The sequence below is a fragment of the Callorhinus ursinus genome, unplaced genomic scaffold (genome assembly GCF_003265705.2).
Source record: "Callorhinus ursinus isolate GAN/ISIS: 27379988/994484 unplaced genomic scaffold, GSC_fseal_2.0 scaffold4, whole genome shotgun sequence".
Classification (NCBI taxonomy): domain Eukaryota; kingdom Metazoa; phylum Chordata; class Mammalia; order Carnivora; family Otariidae; genus Callorhinus; species Callorhinus ursinus.
In genome coordinates this window covers 15,548,747-15,567,339 of record NW_027397066.1, presented here as the reverse complement: position 1 = coordinate 15,567,339, position 18,593 = coordinate 15,548,747, and positions in this window count along the sequence as shown.

The window sequence follows — 18,593 nt, the reverse complement described above, 5'->3', positions numbered from 1 at the left end:
TTGTGTTTTAGCACTTGGGTATAATTCTGGTAAAGTTTCAGGTGTAGAGACCTCCAGAAAGGGACAAAGAATTAAAGTTAAGATTGATTGGAAATTGTTCCATGATTGAATAGCGATATTCTTTGGCTACTTGCCATCTTATATCTCAAAAAGAGTAGCTTCAAGTTCATAATACGACAATTTGGCATTTCTTTTAATTTGAATGTGGCTATGGCCCCTGGACATTTTACTAAGTTTAAAAATTAAGGGGCTCTTCATTGCCAATATGTGGGATTGATGTGCTTGATTTGGAAAAAACAGTGGTGATCCTGTTTTATGTTTTCTTTTTTTTTGACAGTTTGAAAAATGTATCATTTTCATGAAATCAAAGAAATAAAAAACATTCAGGCTTTACAAAAATGGAAATGTATTCTTATGCCAAATTTTCTGCTTTTATATTACTAAAAATTCTGAGGCATAGCTACAAAAATACTTTTGGAAGTGAGATCAACAGTATATGTATGTGTCTGTGTGTGTGTCTGTGTGTGTATGTATGTGGTGGGTGTGTTAGATGAGTGTGGGAGATCTCTTATAAAACTACTTCAAATGCTTTTATATAGGATTAACAATTGGTAGTTTGCTTTCATAGCAATTACAGAATTATTAGCTAGACCATCAGTTTACAAATTGCTTGATTATATACCATATTCTTGAGTGAGGACGATTTGTTATAAAAGCAAATTCTTAAGGGTTTTTGCTTGGGAAATTAATTTATGAAATATTATGCAGTTTTTTTCACTTTTGCTACTTACTTACTCAACTGATTTTCCAGTAAATTTTAAAATGATTTACTGCAGGGAAATCCTCCCTACTAAGTTCTATGAGAAAAATATCTTCCAAATTATGGTTTGCTGTTGAGACTTTTTTTCCCTTTGGGGCATAACATGGATTGTTATAAAAAGCATGTGTGATGGATTTTAAGATGACACTTTATTTTCTAGAGTGGAGCTCCTTCAAAAACATCTTGAGTATTAGGTTGTCAGTAACTATAAATGTAATATTTCAAAGACTTCTTTATCCAAGGAGTGCAATGTTCTTATAATATGAATAAATTGATTTACCCATACTAGCAGGTAAGAGTGAAATAGGAAAAGAAGATATAATTAGATTTCATTTCTGGTTGCTGGAATTAGCCATGGGAAATCTGATATGTAAGGGGGGAAAATGAACTCCCAGCATTTATATGTTGGCTTCTATCCAATGACATAGAAAAAGTTGACACACTCTTCAAATCAAAGTCCATTTTCTCATTCTTATTTGGGACAACTGACTGTGTGGTCTTGGTTATTTTAGAATTAACTACAACCACACTAAGAGGTACAGTAAGTGGATATGTTAAGGGAATGAAATTAGAAAAGCATTTCAGATTGGCAGAATGTAATTACTTACTTGAAATTTACCCAGGACATTTGCTGTTGACACATTCAGTTGGTGCAAAGGATCTTTAATTACCCAAAGCAACTAGTTTGTGGTTTCACATCTCAGTGGAAAGAAAGCAATTCCTGGAGCAAGGCATTGTAAACACCATGCAGTTCTGAAGCATTCTTTCTGATCAAAGGAAACCAGGGTTACTTCTTATTAGAGAGGTCCACTGCAAGCATGCTCAGTTATTTCTTGGGGCATGAATCCCCAGATATTTTGTGAAGAGGAGCTAATTTTCCTTTCTTGTGTATAATAAAGACAATGGACTCTGAAACAAGACTGAGATTGTGGAAATCTTGGCTCAACCATTTACCAACTCTTTGACCTTGGGCAGGTTATTTAATTTTCCCATATCTAATGCTGCAAAAGGGAAAAGATACCTATATCAGAGAGAAATTAGTGGGGATTAAATAAGCTAATGTATGTAAAATCTAGCTTGTCACATAATCAGAACTCAGTAAATGTCAGTTCCTGTCTGCAAAGCATGGTGGTTTGTGGAAGTCATATTTTGAATGAGATATCTTCACATGGACCAAGGAAAAGGCACTTCTGATAATTGTGCTTCTTACCAGGTGAGATGAACAGAAACCATGGAGATGATGTTAGACCCCAGTATATTGCCCCAGGCATCATGGTAGATGGGGGCAGAATAGTTCCTGTTTTGTTTCTTCTTAGCTGCCTGGTTTGGGGTAAATTGCTTTAACTGTCCAATGATTAGTTGCTTCATCAGGTAGTCAAGGCTCATACTTTTTCTTGCTTACCTCCTAGTGTGTGTGGAACAAGCAGGTGTGTGAACATCTTTTTTGGATTAGAGAGTGCAATCCAACCATGAAGACTTTGTTTTCAGTCCCAGAAAAAGAGGGAATGAATCTACTCCTTTATATAAATATATATTTATTGATTGCTTACCATATGCCAGTTATTATGCTAGGAACTGGTGAACAAAGCAGATATGATATCTTTCTGAGTATTATGGAGGTGAGAGTTAACTTTCTAGCTTTTTCTGACACTGGTACAGAGTGGATATTCATTAATTATTTTTTCCAAATAGGACCGAATTAAAATTTATCCTATAAGACTTTGAATACTCTTGACTGGAATGCCTGTCTTAGACATTTTCTGGGACAAAATGGTCTAAATAAATCCCATGACTCATCAAACATTTCAGGGAAACTATGTATCCAAGTGTGATTATCCATTAATGTGTATGGAATGCCAATGAAATACATTACATGTAGTAATGAAATCCCATTACTACATTTACTTTAGACATCTTTGCTTTTGCTTGTTTGTTAGCAGGATTAACCCTACTTTCATTTTGTTATTAGTGTTTGGCTCATCTTTTACTCATCTATTTATTAAAATTCTTCATGTAAACATAACATGTTCTTTTTTTGGAAATAGGAATAAAACCAGAGAAGAACACTAACATAAGAGCTGTCTTACCCAAACCAGGATATAAGGTGTATGGGAAGTGTCCACCTTAGCTGAGCCATGGACTGTGTGAACCTAGAGTCATTTAAATTGATGACTAGACATTTCAGTATCTTATTGGACAAGGAGAGTGACAGATACATTTATATTGCAATGGAACTTTTTCTATTACTATTTGGTTTACAGTGTTCATTCCAAAGAGGTATTCAGCCTTTTAAGCCAGAGGGGTGGCCTTATTTCTCACATTAAAGAGGTCTGGGGTAGGTGGCTTCCCTACTTCCTATGCTGCATTATGTGGCTAGTTGGTTGTGCAGTAAGAGCAACTAATGCCAAAATTCCCCTGCTGCTCCCACAGCCAAACCACTTAGGTCAATGGGTATTAAAGAGAGCACGTACTGATTGGAGCACTGGGTGTTATACGCATACAATGAATCATGGAACACTATATCAAAAACTAATGTAATGTATGGTGATTAACATAACATAATAAAATAAAAAAAAATAGTACAAGCAATTGGATCATGTCCTTGGACTGACCAGGGCCAGGGACCATTTTGCATGACAACTTTCCAGTTCTGCAGGAACTGTAAAACCTATCCACTGAAAGCACAGTGAAAGTCCCTGGGGTCAGGGACAGGAAAGCTCTTCAGTGCACCTTGGGAGAGTCAGGCTTGAGGAGCCCTCTCTGGGTTGCACTGGGGAAGCTGGTCATCAGACTCCTGCAATGGCAATAGCAGGAATGGGATGGTGCTTGGGAAGACTGAGGGTCTTTGAAGTTCACCAGAGCAGGAAGTCTGTTTTACCTGACATAAACATCATTGCCATGTGATGAGTACCTTTTAGTGAAAAGTAAGAAATCTCCTTTTAAGTGACAGGTAATTATAATTGTTATCATTGCTTTAGAGAAAAACCATAAAAAAATTATATCCTCAATAGTCTGAAGGGTGGAAGATGGGAAGTACACTCAAGTCAAGACCTATTCTTATAAGAGCTGTGCCATAATTGAGAAATAGGGCCTATGCTGTGGAACAGAAAAACTTCTAGATCTCATGATGTGCATAAAAAGTATAGTGGAGCAGCCAAAATCATATGTCAATTGGCTCCAATCATTTATTCACTTATTAAAAATATTACTATACACCAGGAAAAAATTAGGATACATGGATATGGGTTAGCCCTCAGTGCTTTCTATATGACTTTTTAATAAAATTTAATAATCCACACACCTCCTTTTTGAAAAAGGAAATCCCCAGCCCCAGATGTAAATAGCACAGGCTGCTATAAATTCTGACAAAATGATTCTTTCTAAGCAGAAACTTATGAGTTTTTTTTTTAATTTTCCCCTGCATTCAATGATATTAAACATTGGCAATGAAGGAAAATGTTTTATATTTCCCCAAATGATGTTGTCTGTATCTTTTCATTTGTATAATTCAGGAGTCAGATACAAATATATGTTTAATTCTAACATTCCCTTGAATCCTAGCAGTGAGAATACAGATTCTACACGGTGATGCCTGTGTACTTAAGCCATGATGGTGCATTGTGGTTCTAATCCTGTTTTGTTGATTGTTGGAATCCAGAGAGAATCCACCAATGGCTTCTTTGTTTTTATTCAGCTTTCCTCTCTACTTACTCAGGTATCTACTGCTCACAAAAGAAAGTGGACTCTCAAGGGCTAATTTATTTTGCCAGAAACGATGTAATAGGTAACTTAAAAAAATTACAAATTGATGATTTACTGGTGTCCACTTTTAAAGTTAAGTTACAAGATAAGATTTCCCTCAAGTTATCTGAGAATTTTCTTGTTTACTATAAATTCTCAAGAATATTAAAAAACAGAACAAAACTCCAGACAAATTTAGCCCGTGGTTTTCATATGATTACTTTCCAATTAAGCAAATGTATTTAGAAACTTTTCTTTTTGCTATTCAAATTTGCTTCTTAATTTGCCTATGAACACCCAAAAAATGCTAGATAAGGATATCAAAGGATAGAGATATGCAAACTGTAACAAAATATTTTTTGTTTTATTCTCTCCTACCCTGTAGAAACATCAATCCTTCTGCCCACCCTCTAGATTTTTCACAACAAGAACTCACTTGCTAGTGATTGTCTCCTGTTCTGCTCCAGAGCAATTGTTTTCAAATATATGGTAATATTTGGGAGGGGATGTCATAAAAATTCAGATTTCCAGGATCCCAATGCAGATTTAACAAGTCTCTGAGAGTGTGGCCAGGAATTCTATTTTTCAAAGGTCCTAGGAAGTTTTGATGCAGTTCCTCCCCAGAATGGCAGTTGCTCTGGCTCTGGATTTCTCACTACCCATGTTTGCCATTTCCCATGAGTGTGAACTTGGATGCTACTGGACATCTGCATTTATTCTATTTCCCTGCCCTTCTCAACAGTACCCCAATGGCTTCTGCTCTTCCCAATTCTCAATGTCTTCTGTGGGTCCTCTTCGTTCCATCGTTAGATTGGTCCTCTGAGAGCTGAGGCCAGCATGTTCATCCCATGTCCCAACGAGTGCCAGCAGTTCCTTCAAGGATAATCCCCTTCCCGTTCCTTTATATTATTCTGTGGGTATTTGTCGCTTGAGAAATTTTGTTGAACTGTCTTCTCTCTTTGTTTTCATGATCTACTTTTTCCTCCTCTGGTCATAGTCTCTAGTAGAAAAGAGTAGAAGCAAGGAAGAAATTTACTAGGATACACCTGAAGTTTTCCTCCCTCTAGCACTGAGTGTTCTGTTTTTCCTCTAGAAATTTGGGGTGGATGAGTTAAAACAAGGTGCTTTCTCTGTGTGTACCCAATCCCATGGCAGGACACAATGATGATAGGGGTTTGGGTAAAATTTCAGCCTCCACCCTTCCTTTTGGGCAAATGCTCAGGTGCATTGCACACAACTAGCACAACTACAGTGGAGGTTCAGGCTTCCTGTTGCCTATACAAATGCTCTCCCAGAGGCTTCTCCATTCTTTATACAAAACTAACCACAGATAGTGAGCCCTTTGGACCTTCCGGACCATGATAAGAGCATCTGAATACTGGTGACACTGCCGGGGCTCCTGCTGGGTCCTCTGCTGGGAATATATAATGTGTATGTCTATTAAATGTACTTCATGCTTGCACTATTGTAAGGATAGAAGTTACTAAAAAATATTGAAAGTGTTTGTCTTTTTAGACATTTTTCAGTTGACCTCCCTATTTATCTTATTCAGAGATAAATGTGTGTGAAAAACTCCTCTTTTACTTTTATTATCTTGGTTGCATTTTTTTCTTTCTTATAAATATTTTACTTTGTGTAGTCTATGTTTTCTAGGCAAGCCTTTTTCAGCTATATTCTTTGTTCTACTTAACACAATTTTGGTTATTTGATATTTCTGTTGACCCTGAAGTTCTTTATGCATATGGAGTTCTGGAGTATAATAACCTGACAACTTAATACTTTGCCTGTCCTAAAAAATTTTAGCATAACACTAGTAAAATTCACAAATTATTAAATATTTATTACCTAAAGAGTGCAAAATATATGTGTGTGTGTATACACAAATATACACACACTTATATAATTTTGTTTTTTTCTTACTATGGCTCTGTAAGTTCTGGGTTATCCCCATTTTCCAAATGAGGAAAATGAGTTTCAGAGAACAACGTTCTGCCACTCAGTAAAATGCAAAAATGTGCTCTGTGATGCTTCTTCCTTCTAAATCTTTAGGACTTCTGAAGGGGTGACTACTAGGTTCTTCAGTCACATTGCTAAACCAGGCAATTTTCTTGGTGGTGATTTTCCAGTGGCAGTAGATTTTGTGCATGTGTGTGAATCGCTTTAATCTCTTTATTAGATATTAATGAGAGAACAGTGCCATCTCTACGAAACACTATATGGATTAATAGGCTCTCTCTTGAGTCTGGTGAAGACAAGGTCTATACAAAAATAAAGCACAGTCACTGACTAGACTGAATGCAGGTGTCTCAGCTCTGTCTGTGCTGAAGTTTGTGACTCTGCTGGGAGCAAGACTCTTTGGTAGAACGGTGTTGCAAGGGATTGCTGCTTATGACATTCCAGAAACCTGCTTATTGTACTTGTAAGTACAAAAGCTCCGGGAAAGTTATGGTATAATTTCCCATGTTAAAAAATGGAGAGAGGAAAAAAGGACATACTTTTAGGCAGGCTACCCTACAATTAAAGCCGGATGAGAATTTCATTCATGCCTTGAACAAATATTTATTAAAAGTCTACTATGTGCTGGTCCCTCTGTTAGATATTGAGAAAAGAGGGCACACAAACATGGTCCCTATTCTCACATAGCTTCCTGTTTACAGGAAGAAATGGGCAGGAAACTGGCACACAGACAAAGTGAGAAGTGGGGGTAAGGCAGGGGGCTGTGTGAATTGGAGCCACGCGATAAGGCAGGAGAACTATATCCAGACAGAATGAATGAAGCCAATGGGCAAAACCTCCAAAGGAAGAAAAGCAGTTAGTGGGCCAGAGGGACTGAAAGTTGAGAGTATGGCTGAACTCTTGTGAGGAAATGGCAGTGTAGCTGGGCTTATTCTCTTCTGTGTCTGATGTGGCCTAGGGAAGAAGGAGCACTTTCTCATTTGTAAATGAGAACCATTTTATAGATATTTCCTGTAATTATCTTTCCGTCTTGGGACCTACTGTGAAGCATGATTCAAACAAGCTGCTGAAGTCTTTGTACTTTCAACTTTCTTTCTCTTTCTCTCTAACAACTGCCTCCCCAGGCAGACTGCGACAGGTGAAACCCTGGTGACATAGGGTAGGTCCAGCCTTTTGGGGTCATTTGATGTCATGTAGGTTATGCATGGAACCCAAAGAACTCTTTCCACAGACACCTGGACGGGGATCTAACTGTCCCAGTTTCTCTGTTGATATTCTTCTTGGGCAACAAGGAATTTTTCAGCCCCTTGTTTCATAGAAGATGGTGTTGCTATTGGCTTTCTGAGCTTCCACCCACCACCAGGTTAGAGGTTACTACCACCCAGTAGGAGCTACCAGTGGAACTCAAATAGGAGGGTAATTATTTGCCAAATTTCATTTTATTCCTTATGAGTCAATCGAGGCTAGAAAAAAAAAAAAAAACAGTTACTCAGCAAAATAGCTAATTCTGTTAACACCATTCATGCTTATCTCCAGAGTTGGTGGGTGTAGCTGGGTTCTCCCTCCTTCCCTCCGCCACATGCCTTTTCTTTTTTCTTTTCCTTTTTTCCTCTCCTTTCTTTTCTTTTTTTTCTTTTCCTTTCTTTTCCCTTTTCCTTTTCCCTTTCCTTCTCTTTCAGATTTCTCCACTATTACTTAGTATAGCAATACTTTGAATAATAATAGATACTAAAAAGGAATGTTTATTCTCTGACTTAAGTTCAGTTTAGAAAAACAGTCCACCTTGCTCAAAACCATTTTTATTGGTAAAATAATCATTTTGCAATTCCCAGAATCTCATAGTCTTGATTTCTAAGCCTGAATTGGAAATGTAGTAGGATGCCTTTTAAAATCCCAGAGCAAAGACAGAATGGGAAAGATCTGATTACAATCTCTTTTCTCTAAAATTATAAAGTGATTTATTTTGAAAGAAAGCAATACTTGGCTTAAAAAACACTTTTATTCATAGAGGTGTTGCCTATGTAGTTTCAACTTAGTTTTTAGTTCGGCTTTGGTGGGGGAAAAGGCTTTCAGACTCAATCTAGTATGGATTTGATGCAAAACGTTTTCAGCATTTTAGCATATTTGAATTCAATCATGTCCAAATGAACTGCTTTTACCTATTATCTATTATCTTTTTTTTCTTTTAGAGAGAGAGAGAGAGAGAAAAAAAAGAGTGTGTGTGAACATGGGGAGGGGCAGAAGGAGAGGGAAAGAGAATCTCAAGCAGACTCCCTGCTGAGCAGGGAGCCTGACGTGGGGCTTGATCTCATGACCCTGAGATCATGACCTGAACTGAAGTCAAGAGTCGATGCTGAACCAATTGAGCCACGCAGGTGCCGTCTATCATCTTTTAAACATAAACTTCAGGGTGTTTGTGCTGGATTCTTTTTTGCCCCTCCAGACCCATTCTCCAATGTACTTTGTCCTGTGCCCTGGGAGGCTGACCTCTTCAGACTACAAGAAAGGACTCCCTTGCCCTCTGGCTTCCAGTTGTTACTGTCAAAGGAGGGAGGACAGCGGGTAAGAGGGCAGGGGAGGGATGTCAGTAACTGTCCCCGTGTGATCTCAATCATCTTCCTAAGGCCACAGCTGTTGCCTGATGTGCCACAGACTCAACTTTTCCTTTTCTTTCCCTTTCGGGACTAGGGTTGGTAATGCTCAGTGTTTTATCATTCTTTTTTGGTTTTTCTTCACATTGTCCACACTCTAGTAAGGAGTGCCTCCACTCAATTCTCCTCAAACTGAGCTGGAGATTGCTTATACAACAGTAGTCCAATTGGCATTTTTGAGTTAGATTCAGACACAAATTCTACTTTCAACGTTCATACTTCATCTACAGGATATTTTATTCCAAATTGTCTATGATAACTAAAAGGAGAAAGAAAATGACCTCTAATTTTAATTTTTAAAATACTAAAAATGCCTCATTAAATTTCTCCTCATAACTCTCCCATGTGTCACTTAGTAAATGAAGTCTGTCATCAGACTCTCCTGTGTTACCTGTGTAGGAGTTTGGCTTAGAGCTGTTTTAATGTTCTTGAGAGTGAAACGGATGAAGCACAGCCTGAGGCCACTTTGGGAGTCTTTGGTTTGTGTGTATTGTGTGTATGTGTTGGGAGGGTGAGGGTAAGAATGTGGGAAGAAATAGAGATGAAGGAAGAACCTTCAGACTTTGCATTCATTCAATGCAAAATTGTCTAGCCCTCTAACTTGGGCCTACACTCAATCAGAATATGGTGGCTTTGAAAGAGAGGCCCCAAGACACAGGACTGAAGACAGATGAGAGAGGGGAAATCATATGCAGTTGGCTTTGGAAACCCCTGTAGTTTGGCATCATCTAGAATTATCCTCCCTGTGGTTTAAATCTTTCTGAAATTGAGCAACTTTTACGCAGAAGTTCTTGGATTTTGGGAAAACAAACCTAGCTGAAATATATATTATATATGGTATGTGAAATGCATGACAGTCCAGTGGAGGTGGTTTCATATAACCACTAAATTGTATGAAAAATTGTTTCCTCCACCCTAAAGAAAACAAAGGCATCCCAAATACTTTGAAAACCCAAATATAAAGAAAACCAAACAGCAAAAACAACTTTCATAGAAGCCAAGTTAAATCCATTCTTCACAAATATTCCCACAGAATAAACATAGCATTTTCTCAAGCCCTAGCCAGTTAAGCAAACCCAACTTTAAAGAAAGGGGGTGTTAAATGTTTCTCCTCTGACAATGTTGTCCAAAACTGTAGTGTGGGTGGAATATTTTTGGAAGGCTTTTGGGATTTTTTTTTCTTTCTTCATCCCTTTTCTCCTCCTAATTTTGTTTCCTTGGATACTTTAAAATCAAATCTGAATTGTCTTTCACATCATGAAGGATGATAGACACCTAGATAATTCTGGGATCATACATTTGGGACTTAAGTGCTTTAGTCAAACAATGAAGTTGGAATAAAACATTTTATTCTTTATTCTTTATCATTTCTACTGGTACAAGAGCTTAGTTCTTATGAAGACAGATATTTTCCCTGTTCTCAGAACAGATAATAAGGCAGAATTAGCACAAACTTAGCCTAAATTGCTCTGCTTTAGGCTTGGATGTAAAGAGAAAAATCATCCTTGTGATTTTTTTGCCTCATAATTGCTCTAATACTACAAGGATGCTATTTTGAAAAACACTTGTATTTATAAGAAACTAGTCAGATGGCAATAGTTTCATTGCTTATAGTTATAATACAAATGCAAATGGTAGGTTGGACAGCCCATTGTGTAAGTGGTAAGTCTTGGTGTCAAATTTCCAGGGTTAAAATCCCAACTCTGACACACGTTAGCTCTGTGCTTTTGGGCGAGCTATGTAACCTCACTGTGCTTAAGTTTCTTTCACCCATAAAATGAAAATAGAGATAATATCTATTTCATCAGGCTGTGGCAAATATTATGTGAGTTAATATTTTAAAAATACTTAATGCGTGCATGTAATAAGTGTCATAAAGTATTGGCTCTTTTAAAAAAATATATCAAAGACTCAGACTCTTTTTCCCATTGTAGCCTTACTCATTTCTCTTGTCCACCATTCTGACCATGATTTCCATGAGAACAAGGGCTTTTTACAGTTTTTACTTACTGAGAATCTAGCACCTGTATTAACCTCTTTACTTTGATTAGCTCATTTAATCCTTATAGTGAATTTAGGAGGCAGATGGGAAATGGAAACCAGGTCTTAACCACTGCAGTTTGGTGATTCCACTAGAATATTCCACATAGCATCACTAAGTGTATTTTCATAAACACTGTAGCAATCAAATAGACCAATTTAAGACTATTTGATCTGCATTAGTTAAGTAAAACACTGCAGGGATTTGTTATTACTTAATAATCATCTCATACCTTCACCTTGAAAGACCTGGCACACTTTGAGGTTTGGAGTTGGAACTAAGAATTCTCATTAAGGATTAGCATTTTCTACTCACTACCATAATGTTATGAATTTCTTCTCCTGCAAAATGATGACTAGAAATTTTCCTTCAATTAAAAACGTTGAGTTCATTCCAGCTACTGCCATCAGCCCATCATTTGAAACCTTATTTTTCCTGTTCTTCCTTCTGCTGGCTACAAGGTAGCCTCATTACAACTTGGAATGCTATGCTGATACTCTGAGGATTGGAGAATGTTCTGGGGAATCTGAGATTTTAGAAAATAAGATCACTATCAATTAGTATTCATCGAGAGCCCACAAATTTCAAAGAACTCTAGCAGGTACTCAGTTTAAGGATGATCATATTTGGAATTTTTAGATTTCCAGTGTCCCCAACCTCTTCCCATCACATTCATTAAATGTTGGTAATTATGATTTTTAAGGATTATTTCTATTTCATTTAAAGCATCTTGAAGAATTGGCAGCCCATTAAAAATAACAAGACATGAACTCTTAGACCACTGACTCAAAATATTTTAATATGTACTAGTCATTTCCTCAAGCTTCCAGTTTTTCATTCTTTTTTCCAGTTTTTTTGTTTGTTTTGTTTTTAGTTTATGCACTCATTTACTTGAAATGAAAACATCTACATTAGTATGATTCTACATTTGCACATCTGGCATATTCCAATCTGATTAAAGTAAATATGTAAATATATCATGCTTAAATGTAATGTTTTAGCATTCTTTCATAGGGAAATCTAATTCAAATATACTGGAAAAAATTCTCATTTTGATTAATTTGTGGTAATATCAACCTCCAAATAAACACCGGGTGCTCTATCCTTAGCATTTTTTTTTAAGCTTTCAGAATCTGCTTTTATGGTACCTATTATTTCCAGATGACAGGACATGGTGCTGAAAAGTATGGGAAAATATGGTCAGACTAATGGGTTTCCTGCCAACTAAATCATTCTGAATCATTTAATGTGGCTTCTATATTATCTCACTATTGATTAAAGCAGAGGCAAATTACAGTACTGGAATCTCTTTAAGAGAAATTATCTGATGAACTGGTTCTCAAAGAGGTGGGGAAATGTGATATAGCTGTGTGCTTGAGGTCCATCATTTTCAGGCAATGCCTTTCTGAGATACAGTCAGGAGCGTAAATTTGTATTCCCGATGAAAATGTCATTCTGATCATGGCACATGTGTCAAGATGCTATCTAAACTGAAGATTGTTTTTCAACTTTCTTAATTTATAAACCTCCAAAGTCCTTCATAGGTGAAACTTAGAAATCTGAAAACCTTAGCTGGTTTTCTGCATACAGGAAATTAAAAATGGCTTCTTATAAAAGAAGGATGTCAGAAGAGAATAGGAAGAAAAGAAAGGAAATGTGTCAGAGTTGATTAATTATTAGAGTTAAAAATATACCCATTATAAATGGTAGGAGCAGTGATTTAAAAATGTATTTTAAATGACGACGGCTTTATGATTTGGATGTCATTTGCTCAACACAAAGATCCTAATGTTGATTGATGTGCTTATAGATGTCTTCCTTGGGATTTGGCAGACAAAACTGATGTCTATGCGTTAAATCAAATGCTTCCACATTTTTTAGTTCCATTATAACACTCAAAGCATCATTCACAATGATCTGAAAGACGCATATCCCAGGGTTGTGACAAATGAAACCCACTTATCTCATTCAGATTATAGACTATTTTCCAAATCCTTTCTTAATATCTTGTCTTCTGAAGCTATGCCATCATAATTTCAGACATTTCTTTTTCTGTTTTTTTTTTTAATGTATTGATATTTCCCTCCACATGTTTTGGCATTTAATTCATCTTCCTTAAATTGTCATCAGCTTAACATTGGCAATTTTTGTGGTGCCTTGTGCATTTTGCACAATAAAGATAAAACCTACTTATGCTCCACTCTATTGTGGTTGCATGGTTGATGTTAAGGAAAAAATCAGAAGAGGCATTTGGAGAAAACCAATTAAGCATAAGGATAAGGAATAAAAAATATAAATGTAAATGATAGAATTTATATAACTCACTTCCAAAATGGCATTGGGGCCAAAGAACCAATATGAAGTTTCAGAGGACTATCACTGATTTTTAAAAAAAAATAAAACAAAGAGATGACAAGAAAAAAATCCAGTAAGAGATGCTGTTTCTAGTTTTTATCCTCTTAAAATCAATTCAACCCATGCCAAATGTAGACATAATTTGATTTTGTGGTTTGAGGGGTAGATTCTTGCACTTCTGGAATAGTAGTGCAATATAGATTGACATAGTAGGAAGCTAAATTTGAGAATTATTCCCGTAATAATCTTTTTACCACATCTGAGTTGCCTGAGTCAATGTAACTTTCATATATGTAATACTTATTATTGCTTGTGTAGTTTATTTGCCTCTCAGACTTGAGATCTTTTTAAAGGAAAGATTAGGTCATTCTTCTGTACATTTCTTAGCAGAGCACCTGGCATATAGGAGATGTCTGATAAATATCTGACAAATTTATCTGGATAGAAGCCAGATTATGATTCAGATGTTCTTCCTCAATATACACCCAAAAATTCTTTATTTGATTATTCATTCATTTGTTCATTGAATATATATTAAGTGAATATATACTATGACAATCTGTCTAAAATGTATTTGAGTGACTAAATGTATATCTTAGACTAATGATGCATAATGAAGCACAGGTATTTTAATGGACTATGGAGAAAGGCTTTTACTATGACTTAGATAATTAGAATTCAAGACATTCTGTTAGGGAAACACAGAGATGAACACAGTTTCTTTAATGCTTAAGTGTCCCTGTTAAAATTATACTATAAAGTGACCATTAACTGGAACAGAGTTCAGCAATCTACAACTCATGAGTCAAAACTGCCCTATTGCCCATGTTTATAAATAAAGTTTTATCAGAACACAGTCATGTTCATTTGTTTATCTATTCTCAATAATTGTTTTTATGAGGAAGAGTTACCTCCTTGAGTCAGAGATCAGTTGCCTTGTAAAGCCTGAAATATCTGGCCCTTTACAAAAACGTTTGCTGACTTTTAAACTAGAATATACTCAATAGTAATCTTTGTAAAGGTGTCATTTAATTTTAACATTGCTACTTAGGGGCTGGAATAACTTAAAGAATTCACCTAACCTCTCTGAGTCTCTGTGCCCTCATCTGGAAAATAGGGATTGATTTGAGGACTTGCTTATTTATTTTAAGTAAACTACTGGGGAAACTGTAGTTCTCTGATTGCATTCTTGATCTAATGCCTATGTGGAGTTAGATTTCTAATGAATAAGCTTGGATAATAGAGCCTGATAGAATTAGTGCATCTGAACAAATGGCAAGCAATATTTTAGATTAAGCGGAAACTTGTCTAAAGATTTTTACAGGATTCTTGAATTTGATCATCAATTTACAAATATTCCATAAACATGAAACATTTCAGAGAGTGGAAACATTCTTTTTTGTCAGCATATCATTTCTAGTGGCATTAATACTAATAATCACTACCATTTGGGGTCTTAGGATATCCGGGGCATGATACTGAGCGCTTCACAAATACTATGGCATTTAATCCTCAGGATGACCCTATGAGGTAGGTATTTTTATTTGATTTCAGATAAGGACCCTGGGGCTTGGGGAAAAATGAATGCCTTGTTCAAAATGACTCAACCAGGAAGTGGGAAAACAAGAATTTGAAACCAAATCTAGCCTGAAAAGTAAGCTTTTAGCCAACACTCTATCGTGCCTCCTGATGTTGTCCCTGGAGCCTAGTCTTTCTTGCCTTTCCATTATTGGCATCTTCACTGTTGCTACTCCATTTTACCTTTAGACTTCTGGATGAGATCAGGGCATAATCTAAAAAATACATGATCTTATAGGTTTCACCAGGAGGGAAAAAGGAATTCCATTTCTTCCCCATAGAATTCATGCTAAACAAATTAGTTTTAAAACAGACATAGCAAACCCTTTGTTAATTAATGGACAATTTAGATGAAATGCAGTAAAACACTGTTATAATGCACCCACCAATAACCAAAATTCAGAAATTACATGACTGATGATTGACTCTCAGAACTCCCAAACTTCCAGTCAGGTAGCTGTAAAAGCTCATCTAGTTATTTCATTAACTTTTGTGTAATATTCCTCTGCATTTTATATACTTGAAATTTCATCCCTATCTATGGAGTCTTGATGGAGTTTTACTGTGCTGTGTAAAGCAATACTTCCTCCATTTGACTAGTATTCAGTCTCATCAGTTAAATTGCTCAGACAAGTATATGAGACCCAAACTGTGCTACAGTTTGACAATTTAGACTAAGAAGGCATGGAGATTTTGGCGACAGACGTATATTATTGCATTTAAAGTATTATGGAGCACGGTGGGTAGAACTGTTGGATTCTCTGTGGGCTGCTTCCCAATGAGAACATAGGGAGGTAACATTTCCCGATGTGTCTCAAGTTTTCTTTTCTGTGGGAACTTCTGACAACTGATATTAACATCTCTAGGTTTAGTGCAGCTTTTTCCTAAAGGAATATGAATATAGTAGAAGGTTTTATATATTTCTAGTTAAGTACTGTATGGACTGAATTGTGTCCCCTCCAAATTCATATGCTGAAGTCCTAACCTCTGATGTGTCCGTATTTGTAGATAGGACCAGAAAGGAGGTAATTAAGATTAGGTGAAGTCATAAAGCTGGAGCCTTAATCTGATAGGACTTGTGTCCTTATAAAAAGAGGAAGAGAACCCAGAGCTCTCTCTTTCTGTGTACGACAGAAGAAAGTTCATGTGAGGATGTAGCAAGAAGGTGATTGTCCACAAACCAGGAAGAGAGCTCGCACCAGAAACCAGATATGCCTGTACCTTGAGCCTTCAGAGCTGTGAGAAAATAGATTTAAGCCATCCAGTTCATGGTATTTTGTTATGGCAACCTGAGCTGAGTAACCCAGCACCTGTGGTAGACAGGAAGCTAAGACAATTCTATTACCAATGTCATTTAGACAGAACTTTTTTCAATACAGAATAGTTTAATTCCTATATAAAGGATTATCATTGAAGGATTCCTTTTCATAAGATAAATATTCTGTTATAAGTTTTTGTAGAAGCAACATATTAAAGAACTTTTCTTTACACCGCTCTTATAAATGTCAATGAGTCTGACCCTGTGGAAAGTTCTTTGATATCTGATTTCTCAATATAGGCATGTTTGATTACTAAAGACCTGACATTTCAAAGAGCCTAAATATTCAAATGCATACCACATGTATAACATCCTGTAATTCTGTTTTTTTTTCAAAGAAAAGATTTTATTTATTTATTTATTTATTTATTTGAGAGAAAGAGACAGGGAGAGAGAAGAAGAGAACATGCATAAGTTGGGGGAGGGACAGAGGGGGAGAAAGAGGTAGAGAATCTCCAGCAGACTCCATGCTGAGTGTTGAGCCCAGCAGGGGGATCGATCCCAGAACCCCAAGATCATGATCTGTGCTGAAACCAAGAGTCAGATGCTTAACTGACTGAGCCACCCAGGTGCCCCTAATTCTGCTTTTTAATGAAAAGTAACATTGCATTAAACTTGTGTTAAAATTTCCTTTTCTTCTTTTTTTGAAGATTTTTTTATTAATATATAATTTCAAAGGAAAAATTCTGTTGCTAGGAGAGGTACTTGGAAAATAATTTGAGAACCATTTTTAAATTGGGGATTGCTGTTCCAAAATCTTTATATACTGTTCCCATTGCTGACCAATAACATCCAGGATTTTTCTCAAATTTTCCAGTATTCTAATAAATTTGTCATACCTACTCTGGGTTTCCTTAGTGGAATGGACTATAAATATGAAGCAGTTAAACTCATCAGCTATTTTGATCATTACTGTTTCTTTTGAAAGATTATAGTTAATATTTGAGGAACCAGGTAGAGTAGCCTTAGCAACCAAAACAGCCCTAGACTCAACAGTTACTCAGTGGTGAATGTGGTCAGAGGACATGGAATTTGGTGATTTCAGGAGTGTAGGAATTGGAGTGGGGGTTTAGTTTCAGGTTAGTTTACACTCTGTAAACTCCTGGTGGAGATTTTTAGGTCCATATAACATAAAGACTTGCTTGTGCAATTCAGGGTCATTGAGTTTGGTCCTGGCAGGTTATTCCCTTTGGATTTGAACAGAGTGAAATTGAAGTGTTGAATTCATTGTTTACATATATATTTTCCCTCAATCTTTTATGGACTCTATGTTTAAGGAAAATAGCGATCTCTTTGTTTAAGGAAAATAGCTTATACTTTAAATATTTTTATGTGTGTATAAATATAGCTTATTTTTATTTTTCACATATTTTGGCAATATCCCAAAGTATTGTATGTCAGCCATCATAAGGACATGTGAAGATGTTAAGATATTTTTATAATATATTATAAAATTTTTTAAATTTTTATACTTTTTATCTTTAATACATTTAAAAGAATACAGATAATTGATGGCCATGAGGAATAACACCAAAACACTCTAAAAACTAGATGATCAAGAGACAATATACAGTAACAGTCACCTTACAGGCAATACAATGGCACTAAATTCATATCTTTCAATAGTTACCCTGAATGTAAATGGGCTAAATGCTGCAATCAGAAGACACAGGGTATCTGATTAGATAAAAAAAAAAAAAAAGACCCATTGATATGCTGTCTGCAAGAGACTAAGTTTAGACCCAAAGACACCTCCAGATTTAAAGTGAGGGGGTGGAAAACAATCTACCATGTTAATGGACATCAAAAGAAAGCTGGGGTGGCAATCCTTATATCAGACAAATTAGATTTTAAACCAAAGACTATAATAAGAGATGAAGAAGGACACTACATCATACTTAAAGGGTCTATCCAACAAAAAGATCTAACAATTTTAAATAGCTATGCACCTAATATGGGAGCAGCCAATTATATAAGCCAATTAATAAAATCACATCGACAATAATACAATAATAGTAAGGGACTTTAACACCCTCCTCACTGAAATGGACAGATCAACTAAGCAAAAGATCAACAAGGAAATAAATGATTTAAATGACACACTGGACCAGATGGACTTCACAGATATATTCA